Raw genomic sequence first — 12,695 nt, 5'->3', positions numbered from 1 at the left:
AGCAGGGTTTTCAGAATTCTTGGAAAAAGAGCTCTCTATGACCCAAAGTATACGTAATGTAGCGTCCGACCTGTGGCGCCTTCGGGCCGATCTAATTTTTTGCTTTTCTTATTGTTATCAAATTCATAATTAGTATTTAAAAACCGTTTAATTGCTCTAGTCTCATCTAATTACTGCAGGTATTATTCAATGTTAAATTTCTTTCTTTATATTTTTGTTCTTTCTGTGGAATAACTAAGCCAGACGAATACTTAAAGTTAGCTGTTGTCTCGTAAGAGGAAACTCATATCTTTTCTCCCCTCTTTGCATCTTGAGAAACAGATCTAAATTGGTAACCTATAACCTTCGATTCGCTGCACGTGCAAGGGAATATCCAACCCTTGTGTCTTATCTGAGAGTCTGATGTTATTTTCTGAATACTCTCATTGTTCTCTGTTTAAGCCCAGATGTTTTCAAAAACATGGTAGATGTATAACTAACATTTTGGCGCCGAAGTTGACACTTCAAAAATACTAAATATGTCTATTTTGACACCGTAGTTTTGGGAACACTTGTATTTTTGGTATTATTGTGAGACTATTAAGAAACCTGTAAAATCCTGATAAAGCCTGATTTCCTTTATAATATCAAATTAACCTTTGACTTTTAATTTGGATATTATGTACTATATGACGCTAAAGCCTTATACTGTTTGTAATAACGCGCATGCGTGACTATTCTAGTTAACACCCTAAATAGTCATTTAGATTATCAGTATCCAATCTAAACGTAAAGACTAATTTCATTGCACACGAGCATCCGCCCTTTTGGAAAGATATCACCCTACTATACTCCCACGTACGTAACGTGTGAAAAAACTCCCTGAATACAAAATAGCTTTACAAGCTGTTCTCTGGGGGAAAAATTCACTGTGTCGCCGTCTTGCTGTTCGACGTCCCTTTGAGGGACCTCTCCGTCGACTTAGCGCGAGCTTGACGAGTCAGCTACTCTTCGCTCCAACGCATACTTATTGTATGGGGCTCTCGCTCTTACTCTAAGAACATTGTTACTTGTTGCTTTGATCGTAGCTCGGCGCCTATTCGAGACGGTACGAACTAGTGTTACTACACTGTGTTGTGGAGAACTCCGTCATCTCCGTTCTCCTACCAAGGACCATCTCAACAATTATTTCGTGTGTGTGCAATACAGCAAGAACTTTGTTATTGTGCTGAACTTTGTTTCTAGTAAGTTTACTACTACTACATGCAGGCAGTCGTAATTCGATCTCGTCGTTGAACTGCCCTTATTTCTCTTCTAACATCGGTCATATTCTGACCCCTCAAATTTCACGCATACGCCACTGGAATTAACGTCATCTAACGTTACCTCTGCTGTATAACAACTTATTGCTTATCAACTCTTCTGTGCTGTACAAAAGCAACATACAATAAAACTCATACTACTTCTAACTTGGCGTTCCAGTCATTTAAAACGCCTATCTAAAGTTTTCAAAGTACGATCTCACCTACTCTCACACTATCTCAGAAAGTACCTCCGAAGAAGCCGTTCATCGAAGTCTATTATTATCACATCTCTCTTGTTCTCTTGATCCTACGTGAACCACTACACCAGTCACGCCTGTTGAGGACTGAACTCCATCTTCTGTGGATTGGGAAGTTGGGTGACCCATCACCCTCCTGTGTGTTGTGACCACCGTACCATCTCTGCATTCGTCCGTGAGAATTCCGATTGGAGAAAGGACTTCACTCTCCGTAGGAAGTGAAAGCATCTTGTTGGTTTTACCGCTCGAACCAATACAGACACCTTCTGGGAATTCTTGGTCGCAGCGAACATCTTGTTGCCAAGCTAAGCTCAACTGGACTTATACAAGACTCGACGATATCTCCAGAGGCCACTTGGAACTCTTTCATCTTCGTAGGTGTTCAATTGCGAGGTGAGTGATTTAAATTGTTTTAGTGATCTTAATTGTGCATCTTGATTCCTCGCTTCGACTCAGAATCACGTCTACTTCTGTGCACCCAATATCTGATTTCAATGTTTGTGTTTTTATAAAGTGATTCTACAACTAAGGTTGTTAGCGGCAACTTTCTCTTCCACTTTATTGTTTTATCGATTAAATTGTTACTAGGCTGAATTATTTAAGTATAGCCAAGCCTGACCTTGTCTTGTGAAGTTTATGTATTTGAGGTCCATTAATTGTGTTAATAATCTTGTTTACATTGCATTAGCTTTATTTTAATTCATTGTTGTATAATACGTGCCTAATTATAAGTTGTCGTCCCGCTACAAATATTTATTTCTTTGCACGAGTCCTAGTTGTCTATTATTTTGGTATGCTAATTAATCTCGTTGTTGTGTGGGCTTCACGTTAACTAGTGACCCCCTTTGGAGCCGCCACTGCCCTAAAGTGCTGGCAATTACCTGCGGGACATTCTTGAATCAAGGCTCCCTTATAATCTCGTAAACTCGTGCTTGAACTTTGTGATTAGTTGATGATGTTATTGTCATACGTAGGCATTCAAATTATCCTGTTCCTCTCTCTATCAAACCACCTTGCCGACAGCCTTGTTGGTCGGACCTTGTTTGAACAGGACGGACCTCCTCTTTACCTTAATGATTAACTGTTGAGCCAAGAGACTGCTTAGCTCCATTACATTTTTAATGTCAGCCAACTCTCTAAGACATTACATTTTTAATGTCAGTGATATTCTTGAGACCTTTCGTGGTCCTTTATTAATTATTCTTTTAGTTTGATTCGGGCAACCTTCGGTAGAGATAGCATCGTTAATAATCTCTTTTTATGTTCGTGACCTGTGGTGGGACTCCCTCACAAGTGGCCGCAAAAGTTCCGATCGCCTCCTGCCACCGGCCCCGACAGTAATGTTAAATTTTCACACATAACAGCGTATCCAGACACCATAATTATAGATCACCTTGCGTGTATGTAATGCTACTGTGTGCAAAACAGTATTGCCTACGAGACGAGAAAGGAGAGAATTCATCCACAGAAACAAATACGCCTTTTCGAGATAATATTGTATTTTCACTATACTTTTCGCGATAAAACTAAACTCTCATCTCATTTCGTGGACAACTAGCGATAACCATGAAGTGTACATTCTGATGATGTGCCTACCCTTGTGATAATAGAAGTAGAGAGTCTAATGATAAATTGCTCACTTCAGAATCCAAGATTCACTGGTTCGATTCTAGGCCATGGCATGTATGTATGTGATGGACAACATGGTATATGAGGGTTTTCTAAGAGTTCTTCAATTCCTTCTACCTTTGCAATGAAGTTTTTTTCATCATTCACTTCCTTGACCGTTCCTTCGACTCTTTAGCTTCAGACCACATTTGCGGAATGTCCACTTCATTACACTGCAATGAACGAATTTTTTTCTAGGCACGCTTCCGAGTAGGGGAGAGAAACCTTTCCGAAGATTGCCACATTCTCTCTCACGAAGCAAACATAAATTAAACTGCGATTACATGTCATTCTTGTGAAGGGCACTGCACTGTATAGTGTCCACTGCATCTCCTTAACATCTTTTTCTTCTGTAAACCTTTTCTTGAAGGAAGCCTGGTTACATTTCCAAAATCACTTTTCACTAGTTACACGTCTGGTACTGATAAAACTGTTATTGGTAGAACAAGGCGTGTGTTGAAGCTTTAGATGTGGCCATCAGATTTTAGTGGGATGGATTTTTTTTCTGAAGAACAATTTAAAATAATTAACTGTCATAGCAAAGAAAGCTTTTTCTTTTGAGACCTTGGTGTTTCAACGTTAAAACAATAACCTCTTGTGGTTCGGTTCCAATGCCAAAAGGGCTTTGTATTGGACATACACTGGGCGTGGGTTTTCCCAATTGAACTGCAAATAATCAGGAAAAAAAGCCATGCAACCAATTTGTGGTAAATCGTGCGATTTCCAATGGAATAATCTCAATAAATAGGAAACAACTTGCTTAGCTTCTCGTATTAGAGAGAACATACTTTTTATGCCTTTAGTAATACTATTTCGTTACTGCTGTACTAAATATGACGACATGAGTACTGCGACTTCAAGAAAACCTAAAAATAACGCACATTACTCTCTCCCTTCCCCTCAAAAAAAAAAAAAAAAAATACAGTGAAGATGAGAAATCCAAACCAGTGTAATCCTTGGTAAGGTATTTTCAACTATAGTTGGTGTTGTGGCCCAGTACTATTAGACCGACTCTGAAAAAATTCCGACCAAGTCGGATTTCTGTGAAGACTTCAACTTTGATGTCTTCAGCATATATTGAAAAATACCCTGAATTTCAGCCGTGGATATTTGTTTTATAGAAAGAAGAGGAGAGGAGTTCTAGTTTTTCGTCAAGTATCTCGAAAATTTACCAACGAGGAAAACTGTAGGTTTAATTTGGAGACTGCAAAATATTGTATCTGCAAAAATTAGCATCCGACAGACAAAATATTCGAAGTAAAAAGTTCGGAAGGAAAGTTTACGTGATAAAATTAACCCGCTCACGGCAGAAACCTTTGAAACCTTAAATGGAGATTCCAATTTCATATTGTAAATTTGGATTCTACAGAGAAAAGCACATTCTATTAGAAACACGTTCTTCAATTTATAATAGATGGCGCTGTAATAAGTGAAAACTAGTTTCTTTCCTATGTTTCACTAGTTTCAATAGGAAGCCTCTACGTTGATTCCAAAATAAATCAGCGATAAACAGTACCATTCTTAAAACATTTCCTTGACTCGTGGTAGATGGCGTGCACGATAGCTGTGCGTTTGGTGTGGATTCAGATAATTTTAGATATGTCGTCCATAGTACTACAGGTAGGTGCAGTGTTCTGTGGTAATCATATTAGCTCGCATATCATACACCAAGCATTTTTTCGGCTGCATCTCTCCGTGGTACACACCCATGGTACCTTAGAAGCTATCCGACCTCTTTCACTTATTTGACAAAGATGTTAGAGCTAATCCACGTTAAATCATCAACGGGAAAAGAGAGGATCGATTATCAGGTGTTTTTCTAACATTTTCAAGGTTTTACCGTGATTACATGTACAGAGAAATAGATTTTTCATCTCTTGCCATCTAAGATTTAGATTATTCTTTTCTTCACTGTCGCACGTCAAAATTAATGTTTGCATTGGTGTAGAAGACATTCTGCTGTACTGTTACTTCAAAAGATAGAAAGTTGCTGTTTGTTCTACTTTAAAGCCGAAATACTGGTCTTTCATGAAACATTTAAGGCAGGTTAATGTTTGGGTATCTATGAAAGCGATTTTCAAGCTCTTAAATGCAGCAATCAAACACTACTGTACAAAATTTGGCAGTTTAGAAGGCTCGTAAAAATTAAAAGCACCTGAAGCCACGTGATGATGTTTTCTGCACAAGAACTATGGCTAAAAAAAAAAAAAGATTTCAGAAATAGTGAAACAGCTGAGGTCGAAAGAAGAGAAAAAAGCGGGACGTCTGTTTATTAAACCTAAACCAATGCTACTCTCTGAAAGAAAGAAATTATAGGCTATCTATATATATATATATATATATATATATATATATATATATATATATATATATATATAAATTTACGAAATGTTAACAAAACTAGCTTCTCACTCATTCCCACCCCTTACAAAAAAAAAAAAAAAAAAAAAAGCCTCAAATTAAGATACCGAACTTATCAGGATCTGCTAAAAACATTAAGGTCTCAACAAAAATTCACTTTAATCAGAATTTTTTAGTTTTGCTTTTTTCTTATCTTTTTTTAATTAATTTTATTGGGCTATTTGCATTGTGGAATATTAAAGCAATAACATGATCTTGGTTTGTAATCGTTTGACAGACAAATTGAGTGAAAATCAAAATTTCACACAGAACACGTGGAACCAAGGTAGGTAAATAACAAGTGGAACCAAGATAGGTGAATAACAAGTGGAATCAAGCTCGCTCACTCTACCGACACACACCCAGATACATTTCATAATACAAATATAACTACTGAAAAATATTAGAAATCTCTTGTAACCCATTTTCGCGACTTTTACCTCGAAACCACAATTTTATATGAAACTGTCATTTACGACAATATCACAATACTGATCAACTTTCCAAATATGAAATTATTAACGAAAGTGAACCATTATGAAGGAACTGGTATCAGAATAAGGGCTAAGGTTCTGCTAAAGGTTCCCCCGTCATAGGAGCATCATAAAACGGTTTTAAACGTTAATTTTACTATTTACTTATTGTTAATATACCCTATTCAATCATTCCTGTTTCGTTTCCCTACTTCAGTTTTAACTTTATTTCGCAAGTATTTGTTGATTTCTGCACTGTTTATTCTTCACTAACTAGATATGCATCCATATTGTAATACTGCGAAAAAGTAGCACCTTTCAAATGTTCAATGTTGCATACTCTGTCACATTCAGAACTGTCGAAAGCAGTGGCAATATGTCATAACACAAACCAATTCATGCTGGATGACCACTAAGAAATCATGAACAATTTCTAACAGTCAGTACAGGAACGCAACTGGGAAACCCGTGCGGAAGCACGTCTGTATGGAGCAGGCACGTCAGCGATGGTGAGTATACGCATAAACGATAGTGAAAAACTTCATACGGCATAAAAACACACGCATTACGTGTGATAACTTGGCAGTACTTATATGCTCTCACACTATCTAGGTTAGTTACTAAGACGGTGGGTTTGAACTAAGTTGGCAAAAAATATGTTTTTTATTGAAAAAAACAAAAATTCTGTTTTTTGTTTTAAACCCGGCTTTCTTGGTTTAAATAATTTGCTTTCTGTATTTTTATTACATATGGACAGAAATAAGATTGTTTCGCCTTGGTGTTCTTATGCAACAACCGGGTTATGCTAGAGGGGGTCACATAAGCCCAGGAATCCAAACCGCTTCTCGGCTTACATCCGAGAGAAATTATCCTCCGTTTGAACTCGGAACCGGGACTAATTGGTCACAAATGCGATAGTCTGCTGACTCTCACAAAGGACTCCTGATAAAAATACGTTGTACTAATTTTTACATACTTAATATAACTGCCAAGAGTCAATTCAGAAGCAAAAAAGATAATCAGTTGCACAAGTGAAACCATTATACAGAATTACATATAGAATATTTCAAAATACTGCAGAGTACAGAAGAAATAATTTAGTTCAAGTTAGTTCACCACGACTTTTATTAGTCCAAGTTAAAGAAATACGACGACTTAATTTGTATATGAGTAAGAAAGGTGAATCAAGATACAAATTATTTGAGTCCACTTTGGCTCTGACCATTTATACATAAATAGATACAAAAGATATTTCTGATTTCAATAAATGCCTCTAGTAGGATTTGTATGACACCCCCCCAAAAAAAAAAAAAAGTACGGCATTTCGATGTATTTTATCAATAGTAAACATTATTAAAACGAAACAATACTTAGAATTTTCTTTTGATTGCAACTACATAATAACAAACTACAAAAAATCCAGGGTGGAAAAAAATCATGTTAAAAAAAATAATTTTTGCTGATTTTTATTTAAATCATTTTCCTCGTATAATACAAGTCGTGAACTGAATAAAAATCATTAGGAATTAGTATTAAATGCTAATTATGCAATTTAAGTGAAAGTATTGGGTTTGAATTTTGAATTATCCCCAATCGTACCTACATCAATCCCAAACAATGTTTCTTAACCCCTTTTAAATTATGGCTCTTTTTAAAGGTAAATTATAGACTTTTAATCAAGCAGCTACAGCATCATCCCTATTTATCCTAGGATCATGGTACATACATCACTCCCTTTAGAATAGAACAGCTTTTGTAACGGTAATATTCACATTACCCTATCATGTCCCTGAAGCGGGAAGTTTTGAAAGTAATCTGCGTTTCTTAAACATTTTTTTTTTTTTAATTTTGATCCCCTCTGGATTCCCGTCAACGCACAGATCTCAAATCAACTGGGAAATACTAAGGGGTATACTACATGTGTATACAAAATTTCAAGCTTCTATCTTGAGTAGTAAGGGTGAGGAAACTATTTAACAATGAGCTAAGAATATTCCCACAATGCCCCAGATGTAATATAAAAATTTCCTCAGACATCCCTATTTATCCTAGGATCATGATTTGTACATTATTTTCTTCAGAATAAAACAAATTTTCAAACGGTACCCCTCAAATGTCTCCATCATATATCTGGGGCGGGTAAATCACGAAAAAAGGAATTCTCTGTTAAAATCTCTCTTTTTAAATTTTTACCTCTGCGGACCCCTTCCTCTGTTTTAAGGGAGAGATCTGAAACAAATCTGAAAAATACTAAGGGTGCACTGAGTAAATGTGCAAAATTTCATCTTGTAGAAGCAAAAGTAAGCATGCGAAAAATAATATTCCCCAAATACCCGATTCCCTTATAAAACAGGATCTCAGGTTAACACTTTCCTGAGACATCCTATTTATCCTAGGAGCATAGTATGTACATCATTTTCTTCAGAATACAGAATAGCCTTTCAAACGGTATCATTCATGTCTCCATCTGAGGCGGGAAAATCACGAAAAAAGCTTTTCGTTAAAAATATTTTTTTTAAACATTTTTGCCCCTCTAGGCCCCGCTGTTTCCACGCAGAGATCTGAAAATTGTTAACGGGTGCATTGAACGAGTGTGCAAAATTTCAGTCTTCTGAATGCAAAATGTAAAATTAGGTGATATAATTTAAAAGCTTAAGCATTACGGAAAAAGTACAGCAACGTTTACCAAAATGACACTTTTTTTCACAAAAGTTACAGATATTTGGCAGGGGCCTATTTATAAAAACTCAGAACTAGCTTGCGGCATGAAATACATAAATTTCGCCTCGTTATAAAATTAAAAAAAAAAAAATGGAGGGGATAGGACCCCTCCAAATACGCCCTATTATCCGGAAACAGACACACCTGAAAAACAATTTTAGTCTTAAATGTCGATGGTGATTTCCCCGTTGGAATAAACGATTTTAAAACCCAAACACAATGTTACGAAAAGAAAGTAGGATTGCTCCGTTACCTGTTCAAAACGGAATTTTCCCCAATCATCCTCTGCATGACACTTGTTTTCATACTATACTGTACATTTGAGTCTCATTGTATTATGATTATTAATTTCCATAATCGAAATAACAGAACAGAAACGGGATTTTACTCATTTTCACTTTAATTATTTCGGAATTCGATTTAAACCAACGATTTTTATTTAAAAAATCAAGTGATTTAAATCAGACTGATTTAAATCAATCCACCCTGAAAAAATTACAAAAGAAACATTCATAAACTGATAAGTTGCTTCTGTATTAAATCTGAGTAATGACGGAAAATTAGGTCTGAATATAATACGAATAATATAGTGTGAAACGTGATAACTCACAAATGTGTGTTCATCAAGATTTTACGAACACTTATACTTTAACTTTTTTTTTTTTTTAAACTAGCTGTTTTGAACAGTGATATTATGAAGTGGTGCTCTATTGTGTTTACCTAATATGTCCTCATTACGTGCCCTCATATATTTCAAGACTAAAGTTAATTTTTCTCCGTAATTTGCCACCGTATAAATAATCGTTATTGCCTTCTTCAATTCTCATGCTTTAATTTCGAGTAATTCTATCAGTTTTGGAGGCCACCTACGGAACTTAACCCAGAATGAGAACGTGCACGAAACTAGGAAGCCATTAGAAAACTCACGGCCGCGATATTGCCCATTGCAAAGTACAAACTCACATGACCTGGCAACAAATAAGGGTGTCCCCTTACAACTGAGTCAATGTCTGCATACAAATTTTCAAAACTGGAATATTTCCACTCTTGTTATCTAACGAGAGCAGAATCGATAACTGAAGATTATAATAACGATAATAATGAGTGATCCCATTTTGGGGCAGTACCTTTATGTTCACGGTCATGTTTGCTTAGCCATAGTTCGGGTATAGATTAACTATACGGATGCACGGATTTGTAAAATTTACAGAAGAAATACGTAATATTTTAATACAGTAGTGTAGGCTACTGTTTAGCTTTGGGGGCCAGCTTTTTCATCTACTTTTCTGCGATATTCTATTCCGATTCAGTAGTCTTAGGTTCCGTACGTTAAATTAGGATCCATAACATACGTAGTAGTAGTAATAGTAGGGTTAGAAGCCCCGCAGGGGTTCGTAGGGTTCTGTTCTCGATATAAAATGAGCAATCACTTCGTTATCTTTACGGATCGCACAGGTCCCCTGCTGCCTTCAAAAAATTGTGTACGATACTTTTCTGACTACTTGAACACCAGTATCAACTCATTTCCCCTGTAAATCATCCTGTATTTTGTTACTTTTGGCTCCCCAAAGCTTAACAATTACCGTCGAAGCTAGTATGAACGTATTCGCCCATATGGTAAGTACCTGTAGTTGTGGATGCAAAATTTCTAAAATTTACAGAATAAATTAGTAATAATCTAATAGACCAGTATGTGAATAATCGAAGCACCTTGTGTTTTTACGGCCGACACGGATTTGCTCGTGGAAAAGCTCAAATCAAATTGTAAAATGTTCCAAACACAGGAGTATTTCATAATGTACGGATCCGTACTATCAATCTGCACGAAAGTTCGTATTCGCCTACTCAATTTCATTATTACACTTTCCACGAACTTCATGTTGACAGAAGCACAATAAGACCTAAAAGAATAGTCCCAGTCCTCTTGTTTGGCGGTCTAATTCTCGGAATAATTTCCCCACTTCCACAATAAAACAAAAGAAAAAATCTTTCAAACAAAAAAATAAAAGGTAATAGTATACATGAGAACCCCTGATCTGCGCTTCTTGTGTTCTATTACCACTTCTACATGAAATACCATAAATTTTCTACGTAGTGTAATAGTAAGCATCCATGTGCACAAGACATGCGATATGCGTTAAATTCCCCCCCCCCCCACATACACATAGCCATAGATAAAATACAAGGGCACTACACATGCAGATATAAAGTACAGGTACGTTCTTTTTTATTTTCGTATCAGTCGATAAGTAAATAAAAGTCGCTTTGTAACCCCCTTTGTAAGTTCGTACATACTCAATGAATAATCCCTAAAAGTATGATATCCTGCTCCTTCGGGAACTGATGCAGCTTCATGTATACTATATCCAAATAAAACACCATTTTCCCGGTAAATCAAACTTTCTTATAATTTTACGTGTGAGGAAAAGTATGTAAAAGACATGCACAAAATCCGTTGTTAGCTAGCTAGCTACCTTCTTCAACTGGCTGTTCAACAAAAATAGAGTTTTCTACTCTCCAAGTTGTTTACTCTTAATTCACAAAAAAAAAAAAAAAAAAAAAAGTTACGAATCTTCGGCCATGTCAGTTTGTTTTAGCGCTATGTATTTGGCTTTATTTCCTTTACGTTCGAATTGTATTTAGATTCAGATTCGAAATTTCATGTCCAGTCTTGAACAGAAGAACACATTACTCCAAAATGAATGTTTTATATACTATTTATATACTATACTATTACTATTTTACTATTTATATACCATTCTCTATAAGAGCATATTTTCTCCCAAACATACTTTCAACAAATATATCAGAAATAACCCTCCTCCACATTTCTGCAACAACTTATGTAGCATCATATACCAAAATGGCATGACGCTAACTCTATTTAACATTAAATATGCATCAAATATGTCTCAATATTGAACAGTCCCCAACCTAATTTAACAGTCAATATTAATTAACAAAAGTTTTACAAAATACACATGGATTGCAATAAAAATATTTGGATATATTTACTTACCTACTAAGTACAGTTTCCTCCTCGAAGATTGCACAACTTCACGCTTATTCACCTTACACGTCAAGATGGATGCGAAGCGGAAGCAGTGATACCACTCCATTATCAAAGAATTGTCCCAAAAGTTGGCGAGTATGCTCAAATCAGGACAAGATACGAAGACAATAGATAATACCGCATTCAATTCAGGGCTATAAAAGCAAAACCTGCTAAATTCATTTTTCAATTTTGTCAGGAAACGAAATAAAAGTGACTCCCTTATGTTTCAGGATTGTTGAACAATTGCTTTTCTTTAGTGGTAGATTTTACTCACCTACATTAAGTAGTGACCACAAAACAAAAACAAAAACAAAAAAAAAACAACAATGCTGAAGCATACAGGAGCAACTTATGTTTCGTTCCCTGACAAAATATAAAAATAGATTAAACTGGTTTTGCTTTCATACCCCTGAACAGGCCCGTGCTAGCCCACCGAGACACCCGGACATATTCCGGTGCGCCCTCCGAAACATCATATTATAAATAAAGGTACAAGTTTTTTTTAAAAATAATAAATTCTTATAGTTGTTATTGTTAAAGAACCCGTGATAAAGTACAATGCGCTCTTTACATAAGGAGCTCTTGCTAAACCACATCAAAGATAAACGGTTTTATTTATTCTTCTGTATAGTACAGTTTTGTTCAATGAATATTATACTGTTACCAGTGGCGTATTTACGATTTTGTTTCGGGAGGGGCTTTGCTAACTTTCGGGGGGGGCTTTGCCTGAAAATGTGAAAATTCTGCAAGATATTTCATATAATTTACTATAATAAGTAAGATTTCGGGGGGGGCTTAAACCCGGAAGACCCCCCCTAAATACGCCACTGACTGTTAC

At 36.0% G+C, this 12,695-nt stretch overlaps 1 protein-coding gene across 1 annotated transcript in view; it reads right to left on the bottom strand.

Annotated features, from left to right (window-relative positions):
* Window positions 1-11,974, bottom strand: part of Hel25E (ATP-dependent RNA helicase 25E) — a 50,093-nt gene extending 38,119 nt beyond the window's left edge. Inside the window, exon 1 of the mRNA XM_081741171.1 lies at window positions 11,822-11,974. The gene's annotated coding sequence lies outside the window, so the exon portion shown is untranslated. The remainder of the gene's footprint in view (window positions 1-11,821) is intronic.
* Between the last annotated feature and the right edge of the window lie 721 nt (window positions 11,975-12,695).

Source organism: Thermobia domestica, chromosome 2 (genome assembly GCF_964235325.1).
Source record: "Thermobia domestica chromosome 2, izTheDome1.hap1.1, whole genome shotgun sequence".
NCBI lineage: Eukaryota > Metazoa > Arthropoda > Insecta > Zygentoma > Lepismatidae > Thermobia > Thermobia domestica.
Note: the sequence above shows the minus strand (reverse complement) of the source record. Positions and strands in the feature narration are given on the sequence as shown.